The sequence below is a fragment of the Culex pipiens genome, chromosome 3 (genome assembly GCF_016801865.2).
Source record: "Culex pipiens pallens isolate TS chromosome 3, TS_CPP_V2, whole genome shotgun sequence".
Lineage (NCBI taxonomy): Eukaryota > Metazoa > Arthropoda > Insecta > Diptera > Culicidae > Culex > Culex pipiens.
The window spans coordinates 51,007,004-51,026,506 of NC_068939.1; the positions used below are offsets into that span (position 1 = coordinate 51,007,004).

Genomic DNA, 19,503 nt, shown 5'->3' on the forward strand with positions numbered 1-19,503 from the left:
GATACTGAATATAATAATGGCCATTTCGACAGTGGTGGCCACAACCTGAAGTGGCCGGTGCCCTCATGGAAGGTTCCCCCGGGGCCTAGGGGGACATTTACAGAACCATACGAGTTTTGGCAATATGGGTATCAAAATTTATGGTTTTTGATACTGAACATGAAAATTGCCATTTCGACAGTGGTGGCCACAACCTGGAGTGGCCGGTGATCTCAAAGAAGGTACCCCCGGGGCCCGGAGGGCCTTTTACAGAACCATACGAGTTTTGGCAATATGGGGATCAAAATTTATGGTTTTTGATACTGAACATGCCAATGGCCATTTCTACAGTGGTGGCCAAAACCTGGAGTGGCCGGTGCCCTCAAAGCAGGGGCCTGGGGAGACATTTACAGAACCATACGAGTTGTGGCAATATGGGTATCAAAATTCATGGTTTTTGATACTGAACATGAAAATGGCCATTTCGACAGTGTTGGCCACAACCTGGAGTGGCCGGTGATCTTAAAGCAGGTTCCCCCGGGGCCCGGGGGAACTTTTACTGAACGATACGAGTTGTGGCAATATGGGTATCAAAATTCATGGTTTTTGATACTGAACATAATAATGGCCATTTCGACAGTAGTGGCCACAACCTGGAGTGGCCGGTGCCCTCAAAGAAGATTCCCCCGGGGCCTGGGGGGACATTTACAGAACCATACGAGTTTTGGCAATATGGGTATCAAAATTTATGGTTTTTGATACTGAACATGCCAATGGCCATTTCGACAGTGGTGGCCACAACCTGGAGTTGCCGGTGATCTCAAAGCAGGTTCTCCCGGGGCCTGGGGAGACATTTACAGAACCATACGAGTTGTGGCAATATGGGTATCAAAATTCATGGTTTTTGATACTGAACATGAAAATGGCCATTTCGACAGTGGTGGCCAAAACCTGGAGTGGCCGGTGCCCTCAAAGCAGGGGCCTGGGGAGACATTTACAGAACCATACGAGTTGTGGCAATATGGGTATCAAAATTCATGGTTTTTGATACTGAACATGAAAATGGCCATTTCGACAGTGTTGGCCACAACCTGGAGTGGCCGGTGATCTCAAAGCAGGTTCCCCGGGGCCCGGGGGAACTTTTACTGAACGATACGAGTTGTGGCAATATGGGTATCAAAATTCATGGTTTTTGATACTGAACATAATAATGGCCATTTCGACAGTAGTGGCCACAACCTGGAGTGGCCGGTGCCCTCAAAGAAGATTCCCCCGGGGCCTGGGGGGACATTTACAGAACCATACGAGTTGTGGCAATATGGGTATCAAAATTTATGGTTTTTGATACTGAACATGCCAATGGCCATTTCGACAGTGGTGGCCAAAACCTGGAGTGGCCTGTGCCCTCAAAGAAGGTTCCCCCGGGGCCTGGGGGGACATTTACAGAACCATACGAGTTTTGGCAATATGGGTATCAAAATTTATGGTTTTTGATACTGAACATGCCAATGGCCATTTCGACAGTGGTGGCCACAACCTGGAGTGGCCGGTGATCTCAAAGCAGGTTCCCCCGGGGCCCGGAGGGCCTTTTACAGAACCATACGAGTTTTGGCAATATGGGTATCAAAATTTATGGTTTTTGATACTGAACATAATAATGGCCATTTCGACAGTGGTGGCCACAACCTGGAGTGGCCGGTGCCCTCAAAGCAGGTTCCCCCGGGGCCCGGAGGGCCTTTTACAGAACCATACGAGTTGTGGCAATATGGGTATCAAAATTCATGGTTTTTGATACTGAATATAATAATGGCCATTTCGACAGTGGTGGCCACAACCTGAAGTGGCCGGTGCCCTCATGGAAGGTTCCCCCGGGGCCTAGGGGGACATTTACAGAACCATACGAGTTTTGGCAATATGGGTATCAAAATTTATGGTTTTTGATACTGAACATGAAAATTGCCATTTCGACAGTGGTGGCCACAACCTGGAGTGGCCGGTGATCTCAAAGAAGGTACCCCCGGGGCCCGGAGGGCCTTTTACAGAACCATACGAGTTTTGGCAATATGGGGATCAAAATTTATGGTTTTTGATACTGAACATGCCAATGGCCATTTCTACAGTGGTGGCCAAAACCTGGAGTGGCCGGTGCCCTCAAAGCAGGGGCCTGGGGAGACATTTACAGAACCATACGAGTTGTGGCAATATGGGTATCAAAATTCATGGTTTTTGATACTGAACATGAAAATGGCCATTTCGACAGTGTTGGCCACAACCTGGAGTGGCCGGTGATCTTAAAGCAGGTTCCCCCGGGGCCCGGGGGAACTTTTACTGAACGATACGAGTTGTGGCAATATGGGTATCAAAATTCATGGTTTTTGATACTGAACATAATAATGGCCATTTCGACAGTAGTGGCCACAACCTGGAGTGGCCGGTGCCCTCAAAGAAGATTCCCCCGGGGCCTGGGGGGACATTTACAGAACCATACGAGTTTTGGCAATATGGGTATCAAAATTTATGGTTTTTGATACTGAACATGCCAATGGCCATTTCGACAGTGGTGGCCACAACCTGGAGTTGCCGGTGATCTCAAAGCAGGTTCTCCCGGGGCCTGGGGAGACATTTACAGAACCATACGAGTTGTGGCAATATGGGTATCAAAATTCATGGTTTTTGATACTGAACATGAAAATGGCCATTTCGACAGTGGTGGCCAAAACCTGGAGTGGCCGGTGCCCTCAAAGCAGGGGCCTGGGGAGACATTTACAGAACCATACGAGTTGTGGCAATATGGGTATCAAAATTCATGGTTTTTGATACTGAACATGAAAATGGCCATTTCGACAGTGTTGGCCACAACCTGGAGTGGCCGGTGATCTTAAAGCAGGTTCCCCCGGGGCCCGGGGGAACTTTTACTGAACGATACGAGTTGTGGCAATATGGGTATCAAAATTCATGGTTTTTGATACTGAACTTAATAATGGCCATTTCGACAGTAGTGGCCACAACCTGGAGTGGCCGGTGCCCTCAAAGAAGATTCCCCCGGGGCCTGGGGAGACATTTACAGAACCATACGAGTTGTGGCAATATGGGTATCAAAATTCATGGTTTTTGATACTGAACATGAAAATGGCCATTTCGACAGTGGTGGCCAAAACCTGGAGTGGCCGGTGCCCTCAAAGCAGGTTCCTTCGGGGCCCGGGGGGCCTTTTACAGAACCATACGAGTTGTGGCAATATGGGTATCAAAGTTCATGGTTTTTGGTACTGAACATAATAATGGCCATTTCGACCGTAGTGGCCACAACCTGGAGTGGCCGGTGCCCTCATGGAAGGTTCACATGGGGGAATATTTATGGCAATTTTGCCAACAAATCTATGAAACAAAATAAAATAATCTTATTCCAGATTTCACTAGCAATCCAAAAACTCATTCAAATTGTTTGGTCCTATGTCTTTCGGTTATGTCTCTGACATACCATCTTGAACTTTTGTTTAATGATGTTTTAACAAAATCATCCAATTTCATCATTACATTTCTCAAATTCACCTCCCCTAACGGATCCCATCCCTCCCGCTCAACTAATACGTAACCACAACAATAAAACACGAAGAATCCACCAAACACCACACGCACGCAACCACCAGGGCCGCGTTATCAGTGTAAGTGCCGAGAGCGACTGATAAGCCGGCGTTGTTTACAATTTGTGTAAACAACTCTCACTTTTCGCTCCGCTTCTCTCAAAGACGTCGTAACTCTTCTCGTGAGATCCCGGCGGTCGCTCACCGAGTTCCACAGCTTTTCCGACGCACGAGTTTTCCGCGCGTTTCGGCAGTCTCAAACGGATATCGGTCGTGATCGGAAGTAAAACTGGCTCCAGCTCCGCGTTTGGATTTTCCACCGGGCCCTCGGCCAATCAGAGAGACATCTGGACAATTTCACAGCAGCGAAAAGTGGGTTCGAGAAGGGGGAAGGAGAGGCAGTTTTTCCGTGTGAGTTGGAGGGGTGAGTGAAAGTGAAAAAGTGAAATTCAAGGTTGGAAAAGTGGAGAAAAGTGATGGAGTGAGTGAACACGAGTAAAAACAGCTAACGAAGCTAAAAACACCTGACCGGAACGTGGACGACTAACTGCTGGTCCGGGTTCCAAGTGTCCACACGGTGGGTTTACCAAGGTTGATGATTTTTCCTCGTCCAACTCTGTGTTTTTCCTGCTTTCTTCTTATGGCACTGGAAGGCCATTACGAGCTGTCTATCACTAAAGGATTTCCTATCCGTGCTGTTCATCGTTTCTCACTTCAGGCTGGAACAGTGGATAACTGCATCCTTGCGTCGTGTTCTAAGTTGATTGATACGCCGGCAGGCAGGGGAAATCCTTTCCGCCCTGGTGTAGCACCATTTAGTGGAAAACTCGCGTGGAAAATTTTGTTTGACTGCCGCACACTCTGAGATGGATCAGTGTTGGCACAGTAGGGAAACGGGGGAAAGCGGTTGGAAATAAAAACTCGTAGGGAAAATTTCATTATTATGCTGTTTTTCTGATTCTCGGAGAAATTGGCAATTTATTCCATCATTTTCTTAAACCGAAGTAGGTGAATCCATGCATTTCTTCACAATTTAACTGAAATTTAGAAATTTAATGTATCCAAAGCCTGTGAGTTTAATTTTTAATCCTCCAAACTGATCTTATTGACTCGACTTAAGGGGTTACATACATGTAGAAAATACCAAAATTTTATAGTACAGAAAATTTGTTAAATCCATTCAAAATATGATTATTAATCACTCCTGATAGATTCATGAAGATATTTCATGATAAAACTGAGTTAGAGACGATTTAAGCTCAAAATTTTGCCATGCGCAAAGCGGGCTGTCAAACTTTGTTGGCGTTTTTCTCTAAACCCCGAGTCGATTTGCGGGTGCCACGATATCTCGAGATTGGATGGACTAAATTGGCTGAAATTTGAGGTGAAGACTCTCAAGATGTATCCCGTGTGCATAACGAAGCCCAATTTTTAAAATTAGCTTTTTAAAAAAATACAAAAATCATAAACTAACGGTTTTTTATATGAAAAACACAAAAATATTTTTATGCTTTTTCAAAATAAACTTTTTGAAAATCGGGCTTCGTCATGAACACTGAATTGGTTTAACGAGTCTTCACCAAAATTTTGAGCCGATTTGGTCAAGACAGTGTTGAGATATCGTGGCACCCGTTTTTTGAAACTACTAACTTGAAATTGCTATATCTTGGCAATGGTGCAACCAAATATCTTCAAATTTGTTTGGTTAGTACGTGAAAATGTATATTTTAATGCCCTGAAAAAAGAATTGAAAAAAGTTGAAGTGCGTGCTTATACTAACCTCTGACATTTTTGCCGAATTACATGTATGTTACCCCGAGCAGACGGAAATAACTTGGGAATAACATTTTTTGATATTTGAAAATACTAGGCCAATAACATTCTATGTTATTTATAACAAGATTTGTTATTCACTGTTATGATTTTTTTGTTATTATAATGATATTGTAATAACATACTAATAACATTTTACGTTATTCTTCGAACAAATCTTTGTTATTATTTTTTGTTATTTTAACAACTAATCCGATCATCCCAATAACAGTTGGAGGTATTCTTCCATAAGGGGTCGTGCATAAACCACGTGGCCTTTTTTTGGAGAATTTTTGACCCCCCCTCCCCCCTCATGGTTTTTCGTGGTTTCACGCCAACCCCCCCCCCCCCCCCTATATGGCCACGTGGCTTTTTCCTCCCAGGTGAAAAACCTTAAAAAAAAAGTATAAATTTCAAAAATGTTTATCCACAAATGATATACCGTCAGTGGTGGTGACTTTTGGTCAAAAAACGATATTACTGTTGTTATTTCAACACAATAAAAACATTTCAGGAATGCTCCTGAATGATTTACCAACATTTTCCCAGAATATGGCTAGTATAATCACACCGTTCATAAATGCCAATCGTTTTAAAATTAACTCAAACTCACCCTTTAGAGGGGGTGACATTGGGTCAAATACAAAACATTTTAATTTGTGTAAGTGCTGTAACACCATTAAAACCAATTTAATAATATATTTAAAAAAACAGAAATTCACTTAAAAGTGTGAAAAAAGTATGACATCACAAAGTTTAAGGTAAATAATAACAGTATAACAATTTATTGAAATGGTACAGAAAGTAAAAAATACTCTCAACAAAACAAGCAACTTAGTAAAACATATGTATTCAAAATTATGGAATTGCAGTGCAATTAATTGCATCCAGAATAAATATGCTTTAGGAATTAAAGCTATTTTGTTATATAAACAGCATTCATGATTTAATTTAAATGCGCTTTAAAATATTTTCTTAAAATCAAAATCAATAAAAAAAAAGTTTTGTTTCAGGAAAAAAAAATTCATTTTATTTTAAGGAAAAAATCTAGTTATGAAAGCTTCTAGTTTATATTTATTTTATTCCAAACAATCATAAAAATCCAAACTAAAGCAACTTTTCTTTTCAATTAAGAATGATTGATTCCAATGATTCAGTGTGTCCAAAAAAGTCGAGCTGTGTAATTTTTTTCTCCATACAAGAATCAGAGACAGGGACAAACATAATTTTTTTTTGAAAATATTGATTTCGAAAAGATCCGTAAATTTCACAAAAGTTTTATTTATAAACATTGAAAATCGCACCATTAGTTGCTGAGATGACGACATAAGAAAATTATGAGTTGTTTGGGTAGTAAACATCCATTTTTCTGTTTTAAAATCTTTGCATGGCAATATCTCAGCAACAAAGCAACAAAGAATTTTCTAAGCATTTCAAAAATATTTTTTCAAAATTGGGCAAACATGGGCACTATTTTTTTTTAATTAATAGCTGCAACTATTTTTTTTAAAGTTACCTAAAAATAGCTATAACTTGATAACAGTGCACTTTATGAAAATTTCACTAATGTACTTTTAGATTGCAAATTCGATTTTACATCAAAAAATTAAATTGAAATTAGGTTGCGGTCAATATTTCGATTTTTTTTAATCAGTATTGATTCAAAAATTCATAACTCAAAAAAAGATTTTTTGCCCGTTCTGGAAATTTCTGAAAAGCTGTCAAAATAAAAAAAATAAAAATAGTGTTTTTTTGCAAATCATGTTTTAGTGACAAAAAGTGAAATTAAAAATCAGCAAAATAAATTACAATTTATCTTTTTTTTTTCAGTGTAGTCCTTATCCATACCTACAACTTTGCCGAAGACACCAAATCGACCAAAAATTTCTTCAAAAGATACAGATTTTTTAATTTTCATTGCTGCCAAATTTGTATGGAAAACTATATGGACAAACTAATGATGCAAAATGGCTTGGGCACCAAAAAAGTTTCAGACGGATTAAAAGAATCAAAAACTCAAATTTAAGAATAAAGACCGATTTTGTATAGAATTGCTCGGGTGTACAAACAAAAGTTATGTGAAAATAATCGAAAAAATCGATTTCGTGTCTTTGGCAAAGTTGTAGACAACGCGCTAAAAATCATTCTTTTAGTCATGGACATCCAAATTGTTTAAGTCTTTCTCTTACTTTAAATTGATTTTGCTATCGACTACGTTTTTTGATAAATTTAAAAAAAGATTGAGTTCAAATTTGGAATTGATTTTACAATTTTTTCAATTGTTTAAATAGGCAATTATCTACGATTTAAGATTTTTGATCCAACTTTTGGTTGCTGAGATATTACCTCAAAATAAATACAAAAAAATATTAAATATAAGTAAATTTTTTACATCTTTTCAATATCTTTGAAATTATTAACACTGGGACGCCCAACGCATGTCCAATATACACGGATGCCAAAGCCTCCCTAAAACGTTGGAACGGTAACTTCAACTGGCAGGTTTTCGGGCTTTTCTCCGCGGATTTTCGGGCGATTTTTTTGACTAGAGCAAACAAAAGTTGGAACGACGTTTATGATCGCATAAATTACAGATTTGATCAAATCGAGTTCTGCAAAGTTTAAGGATCATCTAGACGTCCTTATAATTCTCTCAAACAAATTATCCCGGTTGGTTGAGTTATGCCCGAGAACCAGCGAGTTGAAAATACCGTTCCATATTTTTTAAGGAGTTTTATTTATGTTGATCTTTAACGGCATTGTATTGAAATTTATTTCACAAATTGATATCGGCATTTAAAAATTAAGTGACTCTTCAAAACTTAAATTATTTTAATGTGTCTATATATTTAAGTGGTTTTATCTGAAATATGAAGTTGAGGGTATACTATATTTTCTCAGCTTAAAGAAAAACTAATATTTTCAGGAAAGGGGACCTTTGACCCCTATTTTTTTAATCTTTAAATTAATTAAGAAACAAAAACAATGTTTGCTTGAAGCTCGTTTTTTTTTAAACTAAAATGTTTGCCCATGTTTCTCTTTGGCTCAACAGATGGTCCCTATTAAAATTAAAAAAAAAACTGAAAAAAATACCTGCAACTTTGCCGATGGATAATAAACGTGTATTTTATGAAATGTTATGTAATATAACAATCCGAATTGTGTAACCCATGAAATAAGGAATACCTTTTAGACCAAAATATTCATTAAATTTTTTAGTGAATCTTAAAGCATGTATCGTTCGTTTTTTCGTTACTGGTTATTTTTTAATGTTAGACGTTTCACTTGCAAATGAGGTAGTGAAACTGAAAATTTGCGCGATAATCCTGAAATTAGGGTTTTTAGTTTCTTTGTACTTAAAAAAATATTACATGAGAGAGGAGATACAAGATATCTTGAGTTTGTTTTAAGTGTCAAAAGGAAATCTTTCGATTAAGATTCTTTGATCACTTATAGGACCAGCTACGGTAATTAGCTAAGATCTATGATTTTGAAAAAAAAAATTTGCGGAGAATCGTTTTTAGACACTTTATTTATAATACATATTTAGTTTTTTGCCTAGTTACGAAAATCTTATAAAATTGTCAGCAATATTTATTTTTTAAGTTGTTCGAAAATAGAACTATCGAAGACTACATCTACTTTCAATGCAAATTTGAAAGCACATTTTTAGCTACTTAATACCATCAACAACAAAATGAAATTTTGTTTGCATTTTGGTACGCATTTTTTAGGGTATATTAAATTTGGATACTGTCACTTTATTTTTAAACAGCTTTTAAACTTTTGTAAGACATAGTTACATGAGTATTAAAAAGAGTACATTCAATAACAGGCTCAAAGTATTGATATGAATCTGCCGAAATATATAATTCAATATTGAATTTGAAAATATTATGACATTGAAATATAAGTAATAATTTTAAACACAATAATTGTATGGTTTTGAAGTGTAACAAAAAATGTATGCATATACAGCAATTCCCCACGAAAACAGCATGATTCGAAAAAAAAGTTCTCCGATCGGTCTCAAAATTTTTCTGGAGGATCCTTGGCCGAAATAATTAGACCCGTATTTTTTTGTTTGGCCATTAGGGTGACCTACGCCGTGTTAGGGTGGTCCGAAAAATGGCAATTTTCATCGATTTTCGCAAAAACCACTTTTTTCAAAAAATCATATCTCCGCGCCAATTCATCCGATTTTAGCTGTCCTAGACGCAAAAGAAAGGTGATTAGTTTGGCTATTTGGGAAAAATAGTAAGAAGTTTCGAAAATCTAGCTTAATATTTGAAAAGGTCATATGAAAACTTAAAATGCTGTTTTGAAGGTCTCGGGACCAAAGAGCCTATGTCTGAAAATATTTTTATCGGATTCCTCGGAAAATTTCACATAACATATCAAAAAATGGTGAAGTTATGTTTTCGATACTCTGAGATACGATTTTTTGAAAATAAAAACTGGGTTTTTCGACGCGCCACGCGCAAAAATTGGAAAATGACGAAAACGGGAAAAAATCGACATTTTTCACTAAAACTGCGATAACTTTAAAATTTCAGCGATGACCTATACATGTTAGGGTACTAAAATTTTCGTAATTAAATGACGCAACTTTTGGTACCATAACATCTATAGGTCATCGCTGAAATTTTAAAGTTATCGCAGTTTTAGTGAAAAAAAGTCGATTTTTCCCCGTTTTCGTCATTTTCCAATTTTTGCGCGTGGCGCGTCGAAAAACCCAGTTTTTATTTTCAAAAAATCGTATCTCAGAGTATCGAAAACATAACTTCACCATTTTTTGATATGTTATGTGAAATTTTCCGAGGAATCCGATAAAAATATTTTCAGACATAGGCTCTTTGGTCCCGAGACCTTCAAAACAGCATTTTAAGTTTTCATATGACCTTTTCAAATGTTAAGCTAGATTTTCGAAACTTCTTACTATTTTTCCCAAATAGCCAAACTAATCACCTTTCTTTTGCGTCTAGGACAGCTAAAATAGGATGAAATGGCGCGGAGATATGATTTTTTTAAAAAAGTGGTTTTTGCTAAAATCGACGAAAATTGCCATTTTTCGGACCACCCTAACATGGCGTAGGTCACCCTAATGGCCAAACAAAAAAATACAGGTCTAATTATTTCGGCCAAGGATCCCCCAGAAAAATTTTGAGCCCGATCGGAGAACTTTTTTTTCGAATCATGCTGTTTTCGTGGGGAATTGCTGTATAAGTAAATTCAAAGCGCGTATTTTTTTGTTTTTTTTTAGAAAAGATTTTTTTTTTTTGAAAGGCCACGTGGTCAGCCGTCGACCCCCCCCCTCCCCCCCATGGCTTTTCATGGTTTTTTTCGGTCGGATTTCGGACCCCCTCCCCCCCCCCTAAGGAGGCCACGTGGTTTATGCACGACCCCTAACAAAAAATGTTATTCCCAAGTTGTTCCGGCTTCCAATCAATATCAGACCGATAACAAATTTTGTTATGATAACATAAACTGTTATTGAACTCTTATGCAAAAATTGATTTTTCATGAATATTCCATAACACTTTTTGTTATTTTAACAGTATTTGTTATTGAAATGGCATGAAATTAGTTATTACCGTCTGTTCGGGACCCCTTAAAAGTGTTTCAAACTTAAACTTGTTGAGGAATGACGATAGTATAAGATATTTGTAATTTATGACGGGGAATACTTTTTAAAAAAGTTGTTAAAAAACTAGTCCGATGGAATTAGAAGTAGTATCGATTTTTTTAAACAAAATCTGTCACCATTCCCAGATGTAATTCTACCCTCCTATGTTTTCTGTGTAATATAAGCAACCTCCGTTAAAAGGATGTGCGGAAAAAGTTTATGGACTTACAGCTAATTCAGTTTTATTATGATGAAATTCAACATCGTTTATATTTGTTACATGGAAGTGATTTTTATGCATTGTTTTCTTGGAAGTGATTTTTATGCATTGATTTTTATTTGTTCAAAAGTATTGAGTGTTCTTCGTGTAATGCTTTTAAAATTTAAAATGGCGGATATTATTTTTGTAAATATCAGACTTTTTAGGTAAAAGTTAACCAAAAACAAGTCTCTCGAATTTTTTAATTTCACTTTTTGTCACTTGAAGTTTAATTCCAAAAAACATATTTTTTAATGGTTTTAGGGGACTAAAAAAGGCTTTTTTTTGCACTTGGTACCAATTTTTGTCCAAAAAGTCTGAAATTTACAAAAATATTGAAAAAAACAAGGTGCAAAATTTGATTACAGAATTTAAAAAAAAAATATGATTTATGGGGAACTGTTTTCAATTTTTTTTTTAGGTTTTATAGTTGCATTTATCTCGAAAACTTTTAAAATTTCTATCAAATTTCAAAAGTACTTTTTATGCAGGAAAGTAATACTACAATTTTTTTAGATTATTCAGTAGGTTTCAAAAAGCTTCAAAAGCAAATCTTAATAAAAAGTTCATTTCAAGCTCTCTATCATACAAAAAAAGTACATTGTTTGTGGATTTGAGTTAATTTTTCGTTGCTCTTTTTCTTACTTATACAAGAAAATTAGATAGATATTTTGTAAATTTTCGATAGGACGGTTTAAAATAAGAGTAAATTTGCATTTAAACTATGTTGAAAATAATAGTAATTTTGAATAAAACAAAACATATTTTTGATCCTAAACAATTTCAAAATCATAAAAAAGTTTCCTTAACTTTCAACTTATTCTCAAAAACGTTACTTAATCCACCTTTAGGTGGTTGGTGCCTTCCTCGCATTCATAAAGTGAATACACTACACAGCCTCAAAAATGTGTATAAATAACACTTAAGTGCTCATAACTTTTGATGGGGTTGTCAGATCTCGCGTTGGAAAAGTCTTTCAAATACCTTTCTAACAATTTATAGCATGGCGGGTTTTCTTACAAAAACCACCCTTTTTACAATCTTCCGAAGTTTAGCTAAAATCGTTTTTTTAGCATAACTTTAGTAGTACTTTTCTAACCTTCATAAAAATAACTAGGGTCTTGTGGGACCCCAAGACGGATCGAATGAGACCAAAACGGTCCAAATTGGTTCAGCCAGTCCGGAGATAATCGCGTGCATATTTTTCGGTGCACGGACTTACAGACATACACACGCACAGACATTTGTTCCGAATTTGATTCTGAGTCGATAGGTATACGTGAAGGTGGGTCTAGGAGGTCGAATAAAGAAGTTCATTTTTCGAGTGATTTTATAGCCTGTCCTCATTGAGGTGAGGAAGGCAAAAACGAATAAAATTTGATGTTGAAGGTATTTCAAAATTTAAAACAGGCTGAGATTTAGATTAAGATCTAGTTGAATTGTATGTTGTTTTTTTTTCAAACGTGTGGCACATATATTTAGTTTGCAGTTATTGTTTTGCATTTACAATCATTTCTTAGCTTCGAAACATGCTAATTAACAAATATCTTTGTGAACACTTTTTTTCGGGGACTGGAAAGTTGGAAATAACGAAAAAAATACAATCTTTACTATTTTAACATTTCCATTTACCATTTAAACAGTTGAAAAGAAATTTATGCAATATTTGAATTGCTTGTGACATTAAAATTTGTAGTTAATCTTAGAAGAAAGGAGACATTCTCCAAACTCATACACTCTAATCAGATTTAAATAAATGTTAAAAACAATCAAGCAATGATTTTGTCTAGAAAAAAAACTCACTTGTGTCTGTTCTGGCTTATAGACAGTCGACGAGGTCGGAAAATGCTTCATCAAAACACACATCCACACACACACAACGACAAACATCGATATCCATCGGCGCATCCAAACCGGCTCTGGTGGGATTTGCTGCCTTTAGCTTTCCCCATAAGATTTTCCCCGGAGACACATGTGAAATTTCCTCTCATTTCCCATGTTCTATTTGGTCTATTTGGTTTGACTCACACTCTCTCTCTCTCTCTTCGGCAAAGTGGAACGACGACCGGCGATGGAAAATGAAAGCAAAGTAAAGTAAAGAATTCAATATTCGATTTGCATACATTTTGATTGCAATAAAGCACCAGCAGCGAGAAGGAGAAGGTGGGGGTGTGGTTGGAGACGTTATGGCGATTGAATTCTTCTACTTCTAGCAGAGAAAGTTTGGGTTTGGGGATTTGAGAAGCTACTTTAGAAAATTTGTTATGCAAAAAAAAACTAGTTTTCTGGGTCACATGGTTTTGCTTATCTGATTAGAAAGTTATAAATTAAAGCGAAACAACACACATGCTGTTTGGAATTTATTTTCTATTACTGTTTACTTGTGTTATTTTTCTTAAGTGATAATATTATTTTGATTGAAAAGAGGATGAACAATTTTAATATAGTTTGGAAGCGTGGATATTCAAAAGTCTTTCATGCAATAGCATAACAATTATATGTCGCGAAAAATCATCAATATTAACTTTATTGAAGGAATTCAATTAAAATTTATTTTTAACATTGATGTGTAATTGTTGTAAATGCTAAAATAATACATTGATTTGCTCCCGTGTGCAATGATACGCAATATCTGTTGAAAAATATTTACGTGTCACAAGATAGCAAACGAAGTAGTATGTATGTTTGCTTTCTAAATGCATAATTCACTGATTCTATTTCTGGAACATTGTGTCTATGCTACACGGGGTGATGGATGAATATGGGGGCCCTTCCAAATTTACTATCATTTTGATATTTGATTTGATTTCTTCACAGAGTTTTTATATAACATTCCCAAACAGTTGAAACGTAAATTCAACTCGCTGGTTCTCGGTCATAACTCAATCATTCGGGACGATTCTTTTTTCTAGTGATTTGCAAGGATGTCTAAATAATCCGTCGTCAGCCTGTTTAGCTCAAAAAAAAGCTGAATTCGGAGATATAATTGAACTCAAAACACCATGCGTCTCCATCAAAATTTACTGGGAACTAGCGATGGAATAATACTCATCAAAAGAAAATCTTTGGACGTTCATCAAGAGAAAAAATCTGAAAGGAGCATGGCTTTACTCTCTCGCGCACGAAAGATCGGTAAAAAGAATCTAAAAAATCATCACCTTGATTATTCGGCGGAACATCTTATTCACAACTACACTTGCAAGTGTAACGTCACACGTCGAAAAACGACCTGTCACATTTTGTAGATGGGCAACATGGCCCGAGCATGGGTAAATAACAAGAGAAATGCGTAATAATACCTTTCTCTGGTATCAATACCAAATTTTGGTATTCCTGGACCCTTTAAAATTTGTCTTAAGGATTATGCAAGAGCAAAATATGGTATCATACCAATTTAAGGTATTGTTTTGATATTGCAAAATTGCAGAATTTGTCAATGGTCGAACACCACATTTTGGTATTCTTTTGGTATTACAGTATTTTATCAAATTCCTCTGAAACTATGGGAAAATGTTGACCAATTTTGACAAAATAATTAATTTTGCGCTAAAATGATGTCTCAAAGCGAATGCTTTCATTGAAAACCGGAAATTTCAAACTTGATTTTAAACATTTTTGATATACCCCCTAAAGAAATGACTTGAAATTGTGGAAAATTTTCTAAGTCAGGATGGCACATTTTGGTATTATTTTGGTATTAAAGTGTTTTATCAAATTCCTCTGAAACTATGGGCATTTTTTTTATAAATTTTGACGAGATAATTAATTTTGCGCTAAAATGACTTGAAACCCAAAAATGTTAAAGCTGATTTTAATTTTTTTTCGAGATACCCACTAAGATTTTTTTTTAAATCGTTGAAATTTCTCTAAGTCGGGATAACCAAATACTTTGAAAAACGAGTCAATCGACAGATTATTGAATTTTGGTGAATTTCAATCCAGTTTCATTTTAATAACACTTATTTTTCAATCTTGTTATTTTTCAGAAGCTTCAAGAACTTCAAGCACAGGCCGTTCATCAATGACAAATGCATTCGATGTGGTGAAGAATATCACTAAGAACAACATGGAATCATCAGGTGAGTAGATTTGGTTGTTGCATATGGATCATTTCCGTTTTTTCATTAACTGCAACTGCTGCACTAAAAATGGTATGAAAATACCAAATTTTGGTATGACTTGTGCAAATACCAACGACCAAAATGTGCTCTTGGTTGCCCAGTAATAGATGGTAAAATACATTGAAATCATACCAAAATCATGTAGGTGGAAGACCACAGGAATACCAAAATATGATTTTCCAACCCAAGTAACATTTTTTCCCAGGAGTTCTACAAGAGCTCTTCAAGATAGCTACAGCATAGCAGTTTGGACCGCGGTAGGATAAAATTCTCTTCAAGTACTCTTCCAAACTCCTGAAGAAGTTTTGAAGAAAATTTTATCCTACCGTGGTCCAAACTGCTATGCTGCAGCTATCTTGAAGAGCTCTTGTAGAACTCCTGGAAAAAAATGTTACTTGGGCAAGGGCGCGGGAATACCTAAAAATAAAACCATGGCAATACCAAGTATTGATATTCAAGCAATGTTCAAAAAACCCAGAAGACCTCAACTTGGTATTGAAATGGTTTTATTTTGAGGTATTATTTTACCCTTGGAATAACATGGTTTGGTATTGTTGTGCCCTTCCACATACATGATTTTGGTATGATTTCATGGTATTTTACCATCTATTACTGGGCAACCAAGGGCACATTTTGGTCCCTGTTGTTTGCCCAAGTAATACCAAAATTTGGTATTCCCGTGTTATTTACCCCTGCTCGGGTGACGCGGGTGAAGAAAGTTCGCAAGCGAAAATGATTTGTTGCGATTATTCCATCCCTGCTGGGAACTCATTTCGATGTAGAAGCATGATGCTTTATAATTCGAAATATTTACAGAAATCGGATTTTTTTTATCAAATAATCATATCTCAGGATTCTGTTGAGGGAAATTCATAATTTTTTGATATGTTACGTAAAACATCCTGAAAAAATAAAAATAAAATGTTTTCAGCTGTAAGCTCTTTGGTTGCAAGACCCTTCAAATCAGTAAATAAAGTTTTCATTTGATCAATAAGTTTATTTATGGGAACAGTATCTAACTTGTCCCGCCCGTGTGGATCAATCGAACCGCGCACTGGACTCACAATCCAGAGGTTGCCGGTTCGAATCCCGCGGCGAGCGCTCTAAAATTCTTTGTGTAAATATGGGTATTCGGCGCCGTCGCTCCGTGCCATACTTTCATACACTTAGGAGCCCAGGGCGGCGAAGTCCTTGTAGATAAAAAGGAAGACACTAGTGGTTGGTACTAGCAATGATGGCCGACAGCTATAAAGTCAACTTCGTTTCGTATCTAACTCCATCGTGCACTTTGACGTTCAATTACAGCTCTTAAAAAGCATTTTCAACTGATAGTGATAAACATCTCAATAAGAAGTGAGCAAGCAAGTTTCTATCAACAGTTTTACAAATTAAATGGTATAAATAGTGAAAATCAGCAAATTGGATGGAGTTAGGAGCGAGTGCATAACCTGCCAAACATACGTGATTTTCCCATAGCTATGTTTTTAAAATGTCTAAGTAGTGTTTATCAATAACTCAATTTATACACTTTCTTTTGTTCAGCCATTGCGGAATAATGTTTTATTTAAAGTGGTTCTTGCGAAAATCCTCAAAAATGCAATTTATGGACCTATTTTGCTAAGTATCACAAAAAACGAGTCTAATTATTTTGGCCAAAGAACTTTCATGCCAAATTTTAGCCTAATCGGAGCACTTTTAGATTGAATCCAAGCGGGAAAACAAAAAAAAATATTTTCAAAATTGTTTTTTTGGCAATGTTGTATGGAACTCCTAACAAAACGCGTTTTTTCAGCACTCGACGTATTTATGTTATTTGGTCGCTTGATGTTAAATAAGGCTGGTACACATTTTACTTAAAGTTTTTTTTTGTGTTTTTGAATTTCCGTTGGAAAGAATCGCAAAAAGTATGCTTTTCGTCAATTTTTGAAAACTAATGATTGCAAATTAACTGTACGGGTGCATAATGCATTTTCCGATGGGTTTTTCAGCAAAATGTAGTTGTTCTGGCTTGTTATTTTAATTATTATATTATATGTATTCGCATCGGCCTAATGATAACACAAGTAAAATGCAAATTTATATCATTTTGATATGATATCAAGGCAACATTTAACAATAAATCTAAAATATTATTTCCAATTCATGAAACGATGCATTGAAAAGTTCTCTGTTCAAGTGATTCCATAGTCTATTCTCAGTAAGCAAAGAAGACAAACAATAAAATCCCCGGATGCCAAAAGTTTCCTCCGGAATACGCCTCCCAGTAATCTAGCCAAAGTACCTCATCAATTACGCAGTTCGAGATTTATCCTGATTACGACGCTTCCTGCTGATATCAACTTTTCCTGTGTTCCGTTTGCTGGGTTTCCATCCCTCCCTCTCTTGGGGAAAAAAATCAAGCCTCACAGCAACTACCATCCAAATTAACCGTAATATTTTCCTATTTCTACTTTTTTTTTTCGCAGGAAACCTTACGAAGCGTGTTTTTCGCTCCAAATCCAATCATCATAAACTGTGCGCCTCGTCACAATTGTTGCCAGATTTGTTCGCTTTTTTCATCTCGTCTCTTCCGAGCAGAAGAGATTCAGGTGTGTGTTTGTCTGCCTTGAAAATTGTGCGTGCGTGGTGGTACACGTGCGTAGCGGTCGCCACGTGCGTGATTAAAACGCGCGGAATCTATCACGAGCTTGGCTGGGAGCACAGTGTTGCCAGTTGCAGTGAGAATCGTGAGAGTAGAACTCGCAACTCTCACGAGGAAGCGCGTCACTCACGGTGGTATCGTCGTTCGGCTTCGGCATGGCGGTGTTCAAAGTGGGACCACCAGTAGTGCATGGAAGTTGATCCAGACGTCAGTACTTTCCGTGATCGCAGAGTAGCAGCTTCTTCTTCGGGGGAAGGTCTCCGTCGCCGGTGGATCACTTAGCCCCATACCAGCAGTTGGAGGTTTGATAGTGTGTTGGTTGGTAGTGGTAGTGGTGTAGTGTTGGTAATGTTGCAACAACGGCTGGATATCAATTATAAGATTGTAGAAGCCAGCTACCCGTGACAAAGTGTGGTGTTAAACGTATAATTTATGGCTGCACTCGAAATTCTTGTCTAATTGAAGCAGATTCACACCGGTGAAGAGGAGTGCAACAGCTGAGGGAAGTTTGAGGAAATTTTGAGGAAGACACAATTTGTTTGGGGGTGGTGCCGTTAGCCAAGTGTGAAACCTGTATTTAACGGAATTTGGGTCAATCGTGGGGGAGGCGAAAAGGAAAACGTGGAAAAATTGCGGGAAATCGTTAGTCATACCGAGAGTGACGGAACATCTGAACCGTGAAATCTCCCTGCAAAAACATCAAAGGTGAAAATTCGATAGTATTGTGTTCAAGTGGAAATCGTGTATTGACAGCCCTAAGAAAAACAACAAGAAGAAGAAGAAGTACAAGAAGAAAAGTTCAGAGAACAATTCAAAGGCAAACACACAACACAACTCTCGGCGAAATGGCCTTGTTCGCAGAAATATGAGTCGAATCGGCTTGGCTGGCTGCTTGGCCTGGAAGCTGTTTTAACGTCTTTAGGAAGAAACGCGTTTGTAAACATCGCTGAAAGCAGCAGCTGCGACGACGTCGACGGCAACTACAAGGAGTGCAAAGGTAATTGAGCAACGGGATTTTATATTGTTGTTTGGCGGCGTTGCTTCAAGGCGAAAAACAAGTAAAGGTTTCTGGGTATATTATTTTTTTTTATTTTGGCGGCAAAAAAAATACAATTTTCTGAAAAACGGTAATGTGCTGGCGGCTTCGTCGGCGAAATAAAGAAGTTAAACAATGAGCGCTTTCGTGAACTTGGAATTAACAGAGTGTTTATGGCAAGCAAGAGTAAATTTCAAAAACCTTGTAAGCAATTACGGCCTGACCTAATAAATAATAGTAATATTAAACATTATAAACCATGAATTATAAATTGCAAATAGATTTTTCATAATATCAAAATACTCATTTTTTAAACCAAAATCCTCCCAAAACATTTAAAACAAAATTAGGCCGTTGTAAATATTTTTGAAGTTTATATCCCTCTGACTCTGACTAAGGTCATGGACAAGGGGGACATAAACAATCGAAAAGTACCTTTTTAAATTTT

General features: G+C 36.9%; 1 protein-coding gene across 5 annotated transcripts in view; it reads left to right on the plus strand.

Annotated features, from left to right (window-relative positions):
- Positions 1-3,832: 3,832 nt before the first annotated feature.
- LOC120418475 (diacylglycerol kinase 1) overlaps positions 3,833-19,503 on the plus strand; it is a 196,057-nt gene continuing 180,386 nt past the window's right edge. The window contains exons 1-2 of one of the 5 annotated variants that reach the window (XM_039580909.2): positions 3,833-4,151; positions 17,844-19,016. The gene's annotated coding sequence lies outside the window, so the exon portion shown is untranslated. The remainder of the gene's footprint in view (positions 4,152-17,843; positions 19,017-19,503) is intronic. The other 4 variants (XM_039580908.2, XM_039580912.2, XM_039580911.2 and 1 more) reach the window with 4 other exon arrangements.